The 13,578-nt window shown below is 41.4% G+C and overlaps 1 pseudogene; it reads right to left on the reverse strand.

Annotated features, from left to right (window-relative positions):
• Positions 1-13,578, reverse strand: part of LOC101110411 (protein shisa-2 homolog) — an 81,895-nt pseudogene that overhangs the window by 27,222 nt on the left and 41,095 nt on the right.

Genomic DNA, 13,578 nt, shown 5'->3' on the forward strand with positions numbered 1-13,578 from the left:
TGCCTTCTGAGTCTCTGTGTGTCTTATGTTCTTCTGTCTCATAATGATATTTGTGATCCCTCAGCCAGATGTGACTTTACCTGCTGGTTCCAGTCCGAAGTTCTACCCTCATGTTCTCTATCCTTGGAAACTCAAGAATCCCTGAGTGGCACTTCCTTTATGTCATTTTCCTTAGAACATCTTCTGTTATAGTCCTAACCTTGTATACCTTCACCCTTACCACTATTTGTCTCTGAGCCCCAGGGAGGAAGCATGTGCTTTATGTTCAACTTCCAACTCAATTACTTACTAGTGTGTGTGACCTTAGGCAAGCTCTTTTAGTCATTTACTTTATACATATTTATTGAGTGCCTTCTATTTTCCATGCATCTTACCAAGTGCTAGGTATGCAGCAGTGAACAGAGCCCCCTGTGAGACATACCTTCTAGAGAGAAAGACAAACAGTAAATGAGATAAGAGTGAAATGTATTTTATATATTTATACATGCTTACTCAGTTGTGTCCGACTCTGTGACCCCATGGACTGTAGCCCACCAGGCTCCTCTGTCCATGGGATTCTCCAGGCAGGAATACTCGAGTGGATTGTCATGCCCTCTTCTGGGGTATCTTCTCAACCCAGGGATCGAACCAAGGTCTCCCACATTGCAGGTGGATTCTTTACCATCTGAGCCACCAAGAAAGCCAGGTATATATATTTACATACTTTATATCAAATAGCAACAAGAGATCTGGAGGAAAATGAAGTAGTAAGAGAGCTTAGAAAGCACGGGGTGGTGAGGAATTTGGAACAGAACTGTCAAGAAAGGTCTTACTGAGAAGGCGGCAGTTGAGAAATTTTGAGGTAATGAAGCCACTAGTCATGTGGTTATCAAGAAGAATGTCATCTCAAGCTGAAGAAATAGCATGAACAAATGTCTTGAGGTGAGATCATGCTTGAAATATGAAGTATGAGCTAGAGGGAGAATAAGTGAGGAGGAAGGTAAGTGAGAGGGAGAAAGTAAGAGATGAAGTCAAGGTGGTAAGGAGCAGAGTCCAGATCATAAAGGGCCTTGAGGACTTTGAGTTTTACTCTGAATGAGCCTGGGAGTCACTGGAGAATTTTGAGTAGAAGAATGACAGGATCTGGCTTACTAACTGCTGGGTAGAGGAGATACTGCAAGGGGATGTGGTAAGCAGAAGATGGAATATATATACATCCCCAGCCAAGAATTCTATCTCCTGGTTATTCAATCAAATGCTAATCTGGGTAGCACTGTGAAAAGATTTTTCTAACATAAATGAAGTCCTAAATCAACTGACATTAAAATATGGGGATCGGGACTTCCCTGGCAGTCCACTGATTAAGAATCCACTTTCCAATGCAGGGGACTCAGGTTTCATCCCTGGTTGGGAAACTAAGATCTTATATGCCACAGGGCAACTAAGCCCATGTACCACAACTCAAGAAGCTTGCACACGGCAACAAAGACTCCATGTAGCCTAAATAAATAAATAAATAAAATCTAAGCTTTAAAAAAATAAATCATGGAGATTATCGGGATGGGCTGGACCCAATCAAGTAAGCCCTTTCTCTGGGTGGTAGCAGAAGAGGAATTCAGAGAGATCTGAGAAACACAAGTCTTTGATGTATTCGATGCGCCATTGCTGAATTTAAAGATGTAGGGACCACATGGGAAGGAATGTGGTTGGTCTTTAGTTCTCCCCCTGACAACGACCAGCAAGGAAATGGGGACCTTGGACCTACAGCCACAAATATATGGATTCTTCCAACAGCCTGAATGACCTGGGAAACAGATTCTTCCTCAGAGCTTCCAGGTAAGAATCCAGTCTGGTTGACACCTCAACTTTGGCCTTGTGAGATCCTAAGCAGAAAACTCAGCCAAACCCTCCAGACTCCTGACATATACAAGACTGTGAGATAATATATGAATGTTATTTTAAGCTGCTCAAAGTGTTAGTTGCTCAGTCGTGTCTGACTCTTTGTGACCCCTTGGACTGTAGCCTGCTGCCAGGCTCTTCTGTCCATGGAATTCTCCAAGAAAGAATATTGGAGCAGGTAGCCATTCCCTTCTCCAGGGGATTTCCCAACACAGGGATCAAACCCAGGTCTCCTGCATTACAGGCAGATTCTTTACCATCTGAGCCACCAGGGAAGCCCATTTTAAGCTGCTATGTTTGATTTGTTATGCAGCAATAGGGGGCAAGAGAAGAAGCTTGGAAACCAGTTAAGAAGAACAATTACTATCAACGGTAGCAATTTAGATAAGAGAGGACAGTAGTTCAGGCCAAAATCAGAGCCATGGAGATGGACAGAAATAGTCCAATTCCAGATGTATTTTGAACATGTGAGAAAGAAGTTTTTGATCCAAGAGCAGGAAGAATAGAGATTCCCAAGACAGGAGGGAAGAAGGCAGGGCACTGAGAAGAACAGGAAAAGTTAAGACTCTTACAACCAGCTAGGTCCAAGATGGCAGATGTAACTTCCACTGAACCTTGAGCCTCACTATATGCTCACAGTATACATTTGCTGTTGTTATTCAGTTGCTAAGTCATGTCAGACTCTTTATGATCCCATGGACTGCAGCACGCCAGGCCTCCCTGTCATTCACCATTTCCTGGAGGTTGCTCAAATTCATGTCCATTGAGTTGTACATTAGCATGCTAAATAACACACAGACAGGTCATAAAATGCCAAAAAGTGGTCGGTGGCCCAATTCCTGGAAATCTCCTCCCCTTGCCTCAAAATAATTGGAATAATCCTCCCATTTATTAGTCTATGAAATTACCCAGCCCATAAAAACCATACTCACACCCTGGGTCTATTCTCACTGTCTGAGACTGACCACACTCTGCCCATGGAATGCGCATCTCTCTAAATAAACCTTCCTTCATTTTACTATGGGTCAGTGTAAAATTTCCTGTGCAAAGCCTAGGACCCTCACCTGATGGCCCATCCCATCTCATTGGAGATCTGGGACATGACCATCCTCTCGCACCCCATTTTCCTGCAACAATCTCATCAACTCAGATTGGGAAGATAAGGAAAAAGCATTTTAAGGGAAGGGGAACTCCATTCAGGACATAAATCTGAGATGCCTATTCAACAAATATGGTGGGATCTAAATATGGTGGTGCCATAAAATTAAATGAGATCAAATCTAGACCAAGAAGAGATCCAAAGACCAAGCCCTGGGGTACTCCAGAGTTAGGTCAGGAAGATAAATCCACAAAAGAGAATGAGAAAGAGCAGCAGTTAGTTTCTCTCAGCTTCCTCCTCTGTACAATAGGGATACAAATAGTACTTCTATAGAGTCACTGAGGGCTTCTCTGATGGCTCAGATGGTAAAGAATCCACCTGCAATGCAGGACACCTGGGTTCAATCCCTGGGTTGGGAATATCCCCTGGAGAAGGAAACAGCTACCCACTCCAGTATTCTTGCCTGGAGAATTCCATGGACAGAGTAGCCTGGCAGGCTATATTCCAAGGGGTCGCAGAGTCAGACACAACTGAGTGACTTTCACTTAGAGTCACTGAATTAAGTAACAGGTCTTTTAAAATATTTACTTATCTATTTAGGCTCCACCAGGTCTTAGTTGCAGCACACAGGAATCTTTGATCTTCTTTGCAGCATGTGAATGCTCAGTTGTGGCATGTGGGATCTAGCTCCCTGACAAGGGATGGATCCCAAGCCCCCTGCACTCGGAACACAGAGTCTTAGCCGCTGGACATCCAGGGAAGTCCCAAGTAATGGGTTTTTAAGAACGTAGAACAGCGCCTGGTACATTGGATGCATTCAACAAATGTTAGTGATTATTCAACAGGGCAGAGGCCATCTTTCATTTATCCTTTATCCTTGTCACCTCCACCTCTCTGCCTCCATCCCCACCACCTCACCAGTACCAATGCAGGGCTTTGTACACAATCATCACTAGATTGATCGATATCTACTAAAGTGAATTTAATACTCCATCATAGTGTTCTAAAGCTGGGATTACTTTTTCAAGCTGAGTGAAATGAGCAAATCCATATGGCCATTTGCAACTCAGGATTTAGGGAGCGAAGGGCAAGAGAAACTGTCAAAAAATGAATTCCTTCATTTTGGCAAGTGGCTTCTGTCATTAAGCCACAGCCATGCTAACGACTCTACACACACAGCTTTTCTCCCTAGATCTCCATTCTGGAGCAGTCGTAAGTGGAAACAACACAACAACAGAGAGAAAACCGATTCTGTTGACAAGGCCACAGATACTTAGTTTTCAAATGAAATATCCCTGTAGGGTTTACTTATTTTCTGTTTGGAATCATTTCTTCAGACCCTCAAGATATTTATAAACTCCTAACTGAAAAATACTGCCCATGGTAGGTCATAATTCTTTGACATGTGCTTTGTGGTTTCAAACAGTGACCTGAACAGTGGCTACTGGGAATACTGGTGCATTTCCCTCCTAACTCCTCCTATGAGATTTATTTACTGAAATGCTTTATTGCCTCTGTACTGAGAATAATTTAAAACTGCAGTTAAGCCTGTAGTGGTTAAGTAAAAGCATGCATCATTTGGACTGAATTTGTTGAGAATGAATCAACTGTTCACTATCTGCCGTGAAATTTTGAAAATTCTAGGCAATTAGCTCCTTGAAAAGAAAAACTGTTCTAATTTACTCGGCTGCACAGAAATGTACTCAGAAGTGCTGTTCAAAGCCTTAACGTTTGCCTTCTGTGTTTTAAGGTAACTGTTCCAATCTCAGGAAAATGTGTGAATTTAATTAATGGTATCCAAACAAAAGAAGCATTTCCAAAGTGCTCCAATCCATATGAGACCAATATGTTGACTTGTTGATGTGAATTTAATTAGTGTCTTCAAGCATTAACTCCAAAAGCCCCTTTTATCTAATCATCACATTTATATAAACCATTAGCACGTAGTGCTTGTTTTGAAATGCTTCGCTACATAATCCAAACTGTTGTCCTACCCTGGGAGAGTCTCTAATAAACCCAGTATATTTCGACAGAGAAACTTTTGTACCCACATCAAGTAAATTTAGGCTCAACTGTTGCACAGAAAGTAACTTAAAACTGGTCTTTAAGCATGAGGAACGGAAGTGATTTAGTGCTTGTTCTGTTTTTCCACCACCTTCTGTCATGAATAAAAAGGAGGAAATCAGATTGGGCTAGCTTAACCAGTCTCTCAGGAAGCAGCCTGAGTGAATGACTAAACTGAGTCCCAGGGCTCCGTGCTGCACAGAGTGACAATGACTGAAGAAGTCGGTTTGTCGGGCAATATTGACTTGACAGCTTTAGGCGAAGAAATACCACTCTTGGGTGTGCCAGGAACAATTTTCAGTAATAATTACATTTATCTTCCAGTGACTCCTTTTCCCTGTCTCTCAAAAAAAAAGTTCTTAAAAACAAAAAAAGAATTTTAATATGGCTTTCAGTAACCACTGTAATGACTCTCTGGCCCTAAAATTTGACTGTGTGGATCACAATAAACTGTGGAAAATTCTGAAAGAGATGGGAATACCAGACCACCTGACCTGCCTCCTGAGAAACCTATATGCAGGCCAGAAAGCAACAGTTAGAACTGGACATGGAACAACAGACTGGTTCCAAATAGGAAAAAGGAGTACATCAAGGCTGTATATTGTCACCCTGCTATTTTAACTTATATGCAGAGTACATCATGAGAAATGCTGGGATGGATGAAGCACAAGCTGGAATCAAGATTGCTGGGAGAAATATCAATAACCTCAGATATGCAGATAACACCACCCTTAGGAGAAGAATTAAAGAGCCTTTTGATGAAAGAGAAAGAGGAGAGTGAAAAAGTTTGTTTAAAGCTCAACATTCAGTAAACTAAGATCATGGCATCCAGTCCCATCACTTATGGCAAATAGATGGGGAAAGAGTGGAAACAGTGGCTGACTTTATTTTGGGGGGCTCCAAAATCACTGCAGATGGTGACTGCAGCCATGAAATTAAAAGATGCTTACTCCTTGGAAGGAAAGTTATAACCAACCTAGACAGCATATTAAGGAAGCAGAGACATTACTTTGTCAACAAAGGTCCATCTAGTCAAGCCTATTGTTTTTCCAGTAGTCATTTATGGATGTGAGAGTTGGACTATAAAGAAAGCTGAGCACTGAAGAATTGATGCTTTTGAACTGTGGTGTTGGAGAAGACTCTTGAGAGTCCCTTGGACTGCAAAGAGATCCAACCAGTCAATCCTAAAGGAAATCAGTCCTGAATGTTCATTGGAAGGACTGATGCTGAAGCTGAAGCTCCAGTTTTTGGCCACCTGATGTGAAGAACTGACTCATTTGAAAAGACCCTGATGTTGGGAAAGATTGAAGGCAGGAAGAGAAGGGGATGACAGAGGATGAGATGGTTAGATGGCATCACCGACTCAATGAACATGAGTTTGGGTAAACTCCGGGAGTTGGTGATGGACAGGGAGGCCTGGCATTCTGCGGTTCATAGGGTCACAAAGAGTTGGACACAACTGAGCGACTGAACTGAACTGATCATGGTGGTGATTTAACTCTTTAGAATCAACACAATAAGAAGCCAGCCTTTTGGAGTGTAGCCTGAGATCCAAGATAGGAAAGTAACGGGCCAGTAGCAAGCAGGCTCTGAGGTCAGACTGAACTGGGTTCAAATCCCAGCTCTGCCCTTACTCTGTGACCTTGCACATGTCACTTACATTTCTGTACCTCAGTTTATTCATCTGTAAAGTAGGGATAAAACTAGTAATCCCTGTTTGAGTGTGCTAGGGTACTCTGTTACCACAGTGCCAAAAACTGAGTGACTTAAACAACAGAAAGGTATTTGTCTCACAGTTCAGCCAGCCAGAAGTCTTAAGACTTGTTAGCAGGGTTGTTCCTTATGAGGCCTCTGAGGGAAGCATCTAGTCCAGACCTCTCTGACTGGCTTGGTGATGGCCATCTTATTCCTGTGTCTCTTCACATCAACTTCCCTTTATGTCTGTCTGTCTTTGTCTCCAAATGTCCTCTTTTCATAAGGACAGGGATCATATCAAATTGCAGCCCACCTTCACAACCTCATTTTAACTTGATTCCCTCTACAAAGGCCCTATTTCCAACTAAGGACACAGTCTGAGGTACTGTAGGTTAGGTCTGCAACATGTAGATTTGGGGGGAAGACAGTTTAACCAAGAACATTCTGCAAGCAGGTGCTGTGAGGATGTGATGAGATAATATATGCAGCTAGCATAATTTAGCATAGGTTCTGGCTAATATAAGCACTAAAAAAAACTAGTTAATATCAGGCACTGTAGGGGTCCATACTTACTGATTTTATGGGCTTAGATAATTTTTAGTAAAGATGAAATCAATAACTATCACCGCCCCCCACCACCATCGCTAAAGAATACTTCCTTCAACAAGTACAGATGGTCAAGGTGAGAAATGCTAAAGCACTGCAAAAAGTAATGAGGGGGACAAACTTGGGCAATGAGGTACCTTGAAAGTAGAAACTGAATCTAAGGTAGTAGGAAATGATAAAAATTCCTCACCTGACAGACTGCAAAATCAATTGTTGGATCATCAAGCAATCTTGGGATGGTGTAAAATACTTTGAAGATGACTTCAGTCTAGAAAAAACAGCAAGCATTTTAACAGACTAGTCAAAAACCCCAGAATGACAAGGCTAGAAGCCCTCAGTCCCATGGTCTGTTCTATGGAAAGACTGGAGTTCAAGTACAATCTGAATTGTTGCCTTATAGCCAAAGGAAGAATAGGCTCTGCTATGGTAAATTTATCAGGTTACTCTTTCAACAATGTGTATTCATAAACACAGGACATGTGGCCTGATCATAAAGAAAGTAGATGGAATTTCTTATACCTTTCTATATACACGTTTGCTTAGGCAAGGAAAACGGGTCCATGGAGACTGGAAGAATTCTGATTGTACAGTTGAAAAAGGAACTGTGTGGCAGAAGAAATGTAAAGCTACCAGTAAAGAAACTTGCTTCTAGACCTAGACCTGCTACTAACTAGCTTTGTAACTTTGTTTAAATCACTTCTCTCTGGGCCTTACTGAAAAAAGGGGATTGGGCTGGATAACTGCTACATTTCTGTGTCTTGGTTGATAATTAACTCTTTTATACAATAAAGCAATAAATAATACACTCTAAACTATTAGCAGTGGTTCTGGGAACTGCAGACTTCACAGTGTAATTACAACTTCCCATAATGTCTATGTACTACCAAATAGAGTGAAAGTTTCAGAAGACAACCCCACTCTCTTGAGAACCTTTGCCAACTGCCATTTTCTTTTATATAACAGATGCCCCATTTTCTTCCTATGCATCTTATCTTAGTAAATGGCACCTTCCTCCACTTCATACTTCTGGGAGTTATCCTTCATCCCCAAATTTGGGCAATATCCTTCATCCCTCCCTCTCAATCCCCACAACCAGCCAACTACCAATTCTCATTCATTCTACTTCCTAAATATGTCTCAGATCTATTTACTTTTACCAACTCTACTGCCACTAACCTAGTCCAAGCCACTTACCTACTTCAAGTCACTAACCTAGTCCAAGCTACATCATCTGGGCTGTGACAATAGTCTTCTTCATTGATCTACCCACTTCTACCCATGCCCACTCTTCCCAGTCCATCTTCCACGTAACAACCCAAGGGATCTTTTTTTCTAAGTTCTCATAGCACTTACTCATGGAAGTGGGGAAGCACTTACTTTATTCTGCAAAAATAGCACTTCACATATTGTCACACCCTTTATTGTATACATATCTATCTCTTCCACTAGGTTGCAAAATTGTAGAGATGAGGAGCTGGATCTTACACATTTTTCTACTCAGGATATTTGGTACTTAAAAATACTAAGGTAAAGAAAATTGAACCAAATTTTAATAAATAATATCAACAAAATTACATAATATTACAGTGTTTATAAATATGTAGTTGGCATATATGAATGTGTGCTCATATTATACAAATATACTAAAATGTTAAGGAAAATTTATTCCGTGAGGTAAGGTTATGGGTTATATTGTGTATTCTGTAACTGTTTTGTAAATTTTCTTTTATAACTATTGAGATATAAATATAAAACTGTACATAATTAATACAACTTGATGAGTTGGATATACACATATACACGAGACCATTATCAAAATCAAGGTAAAAAGCATATTCATCACCTCCAAAAGTTTCCTTGTGTCCCTCTTCTTTTGTAGGGAGTGGAGGTATGGACACAATATGCAAATCATATCACATTACATCCTTTCTTAACCCCGCCTCCAGTGGCTTCCCACTGCACTTAGAATAAAACCCAGACATAACTCAGACCTCTGTTTCCTCATCTCTCCAGGCCCCCATCATCTTTCATCTGGACCTGCTTCTCCCCAACTCATGCCTCATATTCCATTTTCTATACAGAGTCAATGATCTTTTTAAAATACAACATGAATTTTTCAATCTCATGATTAAGACCCTATCATGGTTCCCTATTATCTATTGGGTTAAGTCCCAACTCCTCCAATTCAGTTCAATACACTCCCTCAGTCGTATCCAACTCTTTATGACCCCATGGACTGCAGCACACCAGGCTTCCCTGTCCATCACCAACTCCCAGAGCTTACTCAGACTCATATCCATCGAGTCAGGTGATGCCACTCAACTATCTCATCCTTTGTCATCCCCTTCTCCTCCTGCCTTCAATCTTTCCCAGAATCAGGGTCTTTTCAAATGAGTCAGTTCTTCACATCAGGTGCCAAAGTATTGGAGTTTCAGCTTCAGCATTAGTCCTTCCAATGAACATTCAGGACTGATCTCCTTTAGGATGGACTGGTTGAATCTCCTTGTGGTCCAAGGAACTCTCAAGAGTCTTTTCTAACACCACAGTTCAAAAGCATCAATTCTTCAGTGCTCAGTTTTCTTTATAGTCCAACTCTCACATCCATACATGACTACTGGAAAAACCATAGCTTTGACTAGAAGGACCTTTGTTGGCAAAGTAATGTCTCTGCTTTTCAATACACTGTCATAATTTTTCTTCCAAGGAGCAAGCACCCAACTCCTTAGCTTCCAAGGAGAAACTACCCAACTCCTTAGCTTGGTATTTAAGGGCTTTTAATAGTTTGCCCAACATTCTCACCCCAATCATACCATCTATTTCATCAGCTTCACCTTTGGACACTCACTTTCACCTTTACTTTGTCCTAACTATAACAAATCTCTTTTTTTGTTTGTTTTAAATTCTATTGTGGAAAATTTCAGATGTACACAAAAATAGAAAGAATAGGACAATTAATCTCCTAATATCTATCATTGTACTTCAAAATTATCCACTCTCTGTCATTCTTGTTTTGTCTATTTGGTCTCCTCCCCACCCCACAGACTTTTATCTTTCTGGAGCATTTTGGAGCAAACCCCAGATTTCACATACACTCACCTGTCAATATTCAAGTGGGCAGTTCTCACAGAGGAGAACTCACCAACCTGCTTGGTGTTTTCCAAATATGTCTACTCTTCCCTGTGTCTTTGCACAGTGTGTTCTTCCTGCCTATTGTGGGCTTGGTTCCCTTACTTCACCTGACAAACTGCTAGGTACCATTCAAGGCCCACCTCAAATGTTAGTCTCTCTGTAAAAACTTCCCTGCCTCTCCTCTGTGCTCCCACAGTATTTTGTAATATGCTACACATTTACTGATATATAAAATAATGAAATATAAAATAATAAGTATGGTGGCGGTGGTTTAGTCACTAAGTCATGTCCAACACTTTGCAACCCCATGGACTGTAAGGCCTCCAGGTTCTTCTGTCTATGGGATTTCCCAGCCAAGAATACTGGGGTGGGTTGCCATTTCCTTCTCTAATACATCAGTATAGCTCATATTAAATTATATTAATAGATCATATAATGCTATTATATATTTCCTATTTCAAAAAACATTATAAAAATAGAATATGATATCTGGCCTATCGAATACCTATTGTATTCAAATTCTGTGTTATTGTGCCTTTCTCCCCTACTAAAGGGGAAGCCCTTTGAGACAGAGATTGTTTCTGTTTCTTTCTTTTCTCACAGCTTGAGCCCACCATGTTTGTACTCAGCACCTAGCAGTGTTTGGTACATAGGATTGATTTGCAAATATTTGTTCCTGCTAAGTCACTTCAGTCGTGTCTGACTCTGTGCAACCCCAGAGACGGCAGCCCACCAGGCTCCCCTGTCCCTGGGATTCTCCAGGCAAGAACACTAGAGTGGGTTGCCATTTCCTTCTCCAATGCATGAAAGTGAAAAGTGAAAGTGAAGTCGCTCAGTCGCACTGCAGGCTACCAGGCTCCTCCATCCATGGGATTTTCTAGGCAAGAGTACTGGAGTGGGGTGCCATTGCCTTCTCCGAAATATTTGTTAAATTAATATATTAATCAGGTATAGTATCACAAAAAGCATATAGAAATTAGAGTTTAACAATTTACAATAGCCAAGACATGGAAGAAACCAAAATGTCCATCAACAGAAGAATGGATAAAGAAGATATGGTATATATACACAATGGAGTAGGCATGTGTGCATGCCAAGTCACTTCAGTCATGTCTGACTCTTTGGGATCCCATGAACTGTAGCCCGCCAGGTTCCTCTGTCCATGGGATTCTCCAGGCAAGAATGTTGAAGTGGGCTGCCATGCCCTCCTCCAGGGGGTCCTCCCAACCCAGGGATCAAACCCAAGTCTCTTATGTCTCCTGCATTGGCAGGAGGGTTCTTACCACTAGCACCACCCAGTAAGGCCAATGGAATATTGCTCAGCCATTTAAAAAAAGAAAATAATGCCATCTGCAGCAATATGGATGGACCTAGAGACTATCATACTAAGTGAAGTAAGCCAGCCAGAGAAAAGATAATATGCTTATATGTGGAATCTTAAAAAAAAAAAAAAGATATGAAAGAACTTATTTACAAAACAGAAATAGATCTACAGACTTAGAAAACAAACTTATGGTTACCAAAGGGGAAAAGGAGGGGAATAAATTAGGAATCTGGAACTAACAGATACATTCTACTATATATCCTAAAAACAACAGGGACCTACTATACAGCACAGGAAACTATACTCAATATTTTGTAATACTTATAAGGGAAGAGAATCTGAAAAAGAATATACGTTTGCATCTATGTAATGAAGGACAGGGTACCCTGGCATGCATGGGGTTGCAGTGAGTCACACGTGACTTAGCAGCAGCTGCTAAGTCGCTTCAGTCGTGTTCGACTCTGTGCGACCCCATAGATGGCAGTCCACCAGGCTCCCCCGTCCCTGGGATTCTCCAGGCAAGAACACTAGAGTGGGTTGCCATTTCCTTCTCCAATGCACGAAAGTGAAAAGTGAAAGTGAAGTAGCTCAGTCATGTCCAACTCTTCACAACTCCATGGACTATAGCCCACCAGGCTCCTCCATCCATGGGATTTTCCAGGCAAGAGTACTGGAGTGGGGTGCCATTGCCTTCTCCAGACTTAGCAGCTGAACAACAGCAAATATGCACATACATACACACACACACACACACGCATATATATATTTAGTTATATGTATATGTAACTGAATCACTATGCTGTACACCTGAAACTAACCTAACACTGTAAATCAACTCTACTTCAATTTTTTTAAGTTAGAAATTTAAAAAATATTAATTTGGAGTTCAACAGACTTGGATTTAAGTTCCAGTTCCAGCAGTTATTTACAAGCTATCTTACCTCTCTGAGCCTTGATTTCTCATTTGGCAATTGGCATAGTAATGCCTGTGTATGTTAGTTACCCAGTTGCGTCTGACTCTTTCTGACCCCATCAATAGTAGCCCATCAGGCTCTTCTGTCCATGGAATTTTCCAGGCAAGAATGCTGGAGTGGGTTGCCATTCCCTTCTCTAGGGGATCTTCCTGACCTAGGGATTGAACCTGGGTCTTCTGTATTGCAGGTGGATGCTTTACCACCTGAGCCACCAGGGAAGCCCATAGTAATGCCTACATCCCTGTATTGTGTGTCGGGGGGAGGGGGGTAAGTAAATAGTAACACAGTAGTAAATTCAAAAGCAATCACTACATACAAAAACCTTCCACGTGTACAGCAACAACAACAAATATGCAACATGACCTAAGGCATAGTGTTTCACACGATGCCTAGTATATAGAAAGTTCTCAGTGGTTGCAAGCTATTATCATTACGCTTGGCGATGAGGCTGCTGCCAGCCACCCTACTTATTCATTCACCTTTGTGTGAGGGAGAAGTGATTGATGGATAACCAAGCAGCTCGGCCCATGCAACAACTGTTCTTCATTTGTTGGTTCCATGGTTGTGTGACTGCTGCTTGCACTCTCTTATGTCTGTAGTTTATCAGCCATTGAAAATATTCCTTATGGAGGAGGTCCTAAGATGGCGGAGGAATAGGATGAGGAGACCACTTTCTCCCCCACAAATTCATCAAAAGATCGTTTAAACGCTGAGCAAATACCACAAAACAACTTCTGAATGCTGGCAGAGGACACCAGGCACCCAGAAAGGCAGCCCATTGTCTTCAAAAGGAGGTAGGACAAAATATA

Source organism: Ovis aries, chromosome X (assembly GCF_016772045.2).
Source record: "Ovis aries strain OAR_USU_Benz2616 breed Rambouillet chromosome X, ARS-UI_Ramb_v3.0, whole genome shotgun sequence".
Lineage (NCBI taxonomy): Eukaryota > Metazoa > Chordata > Mammalia > Artiodactyla > Bovidae > Ovis > Ovis aries.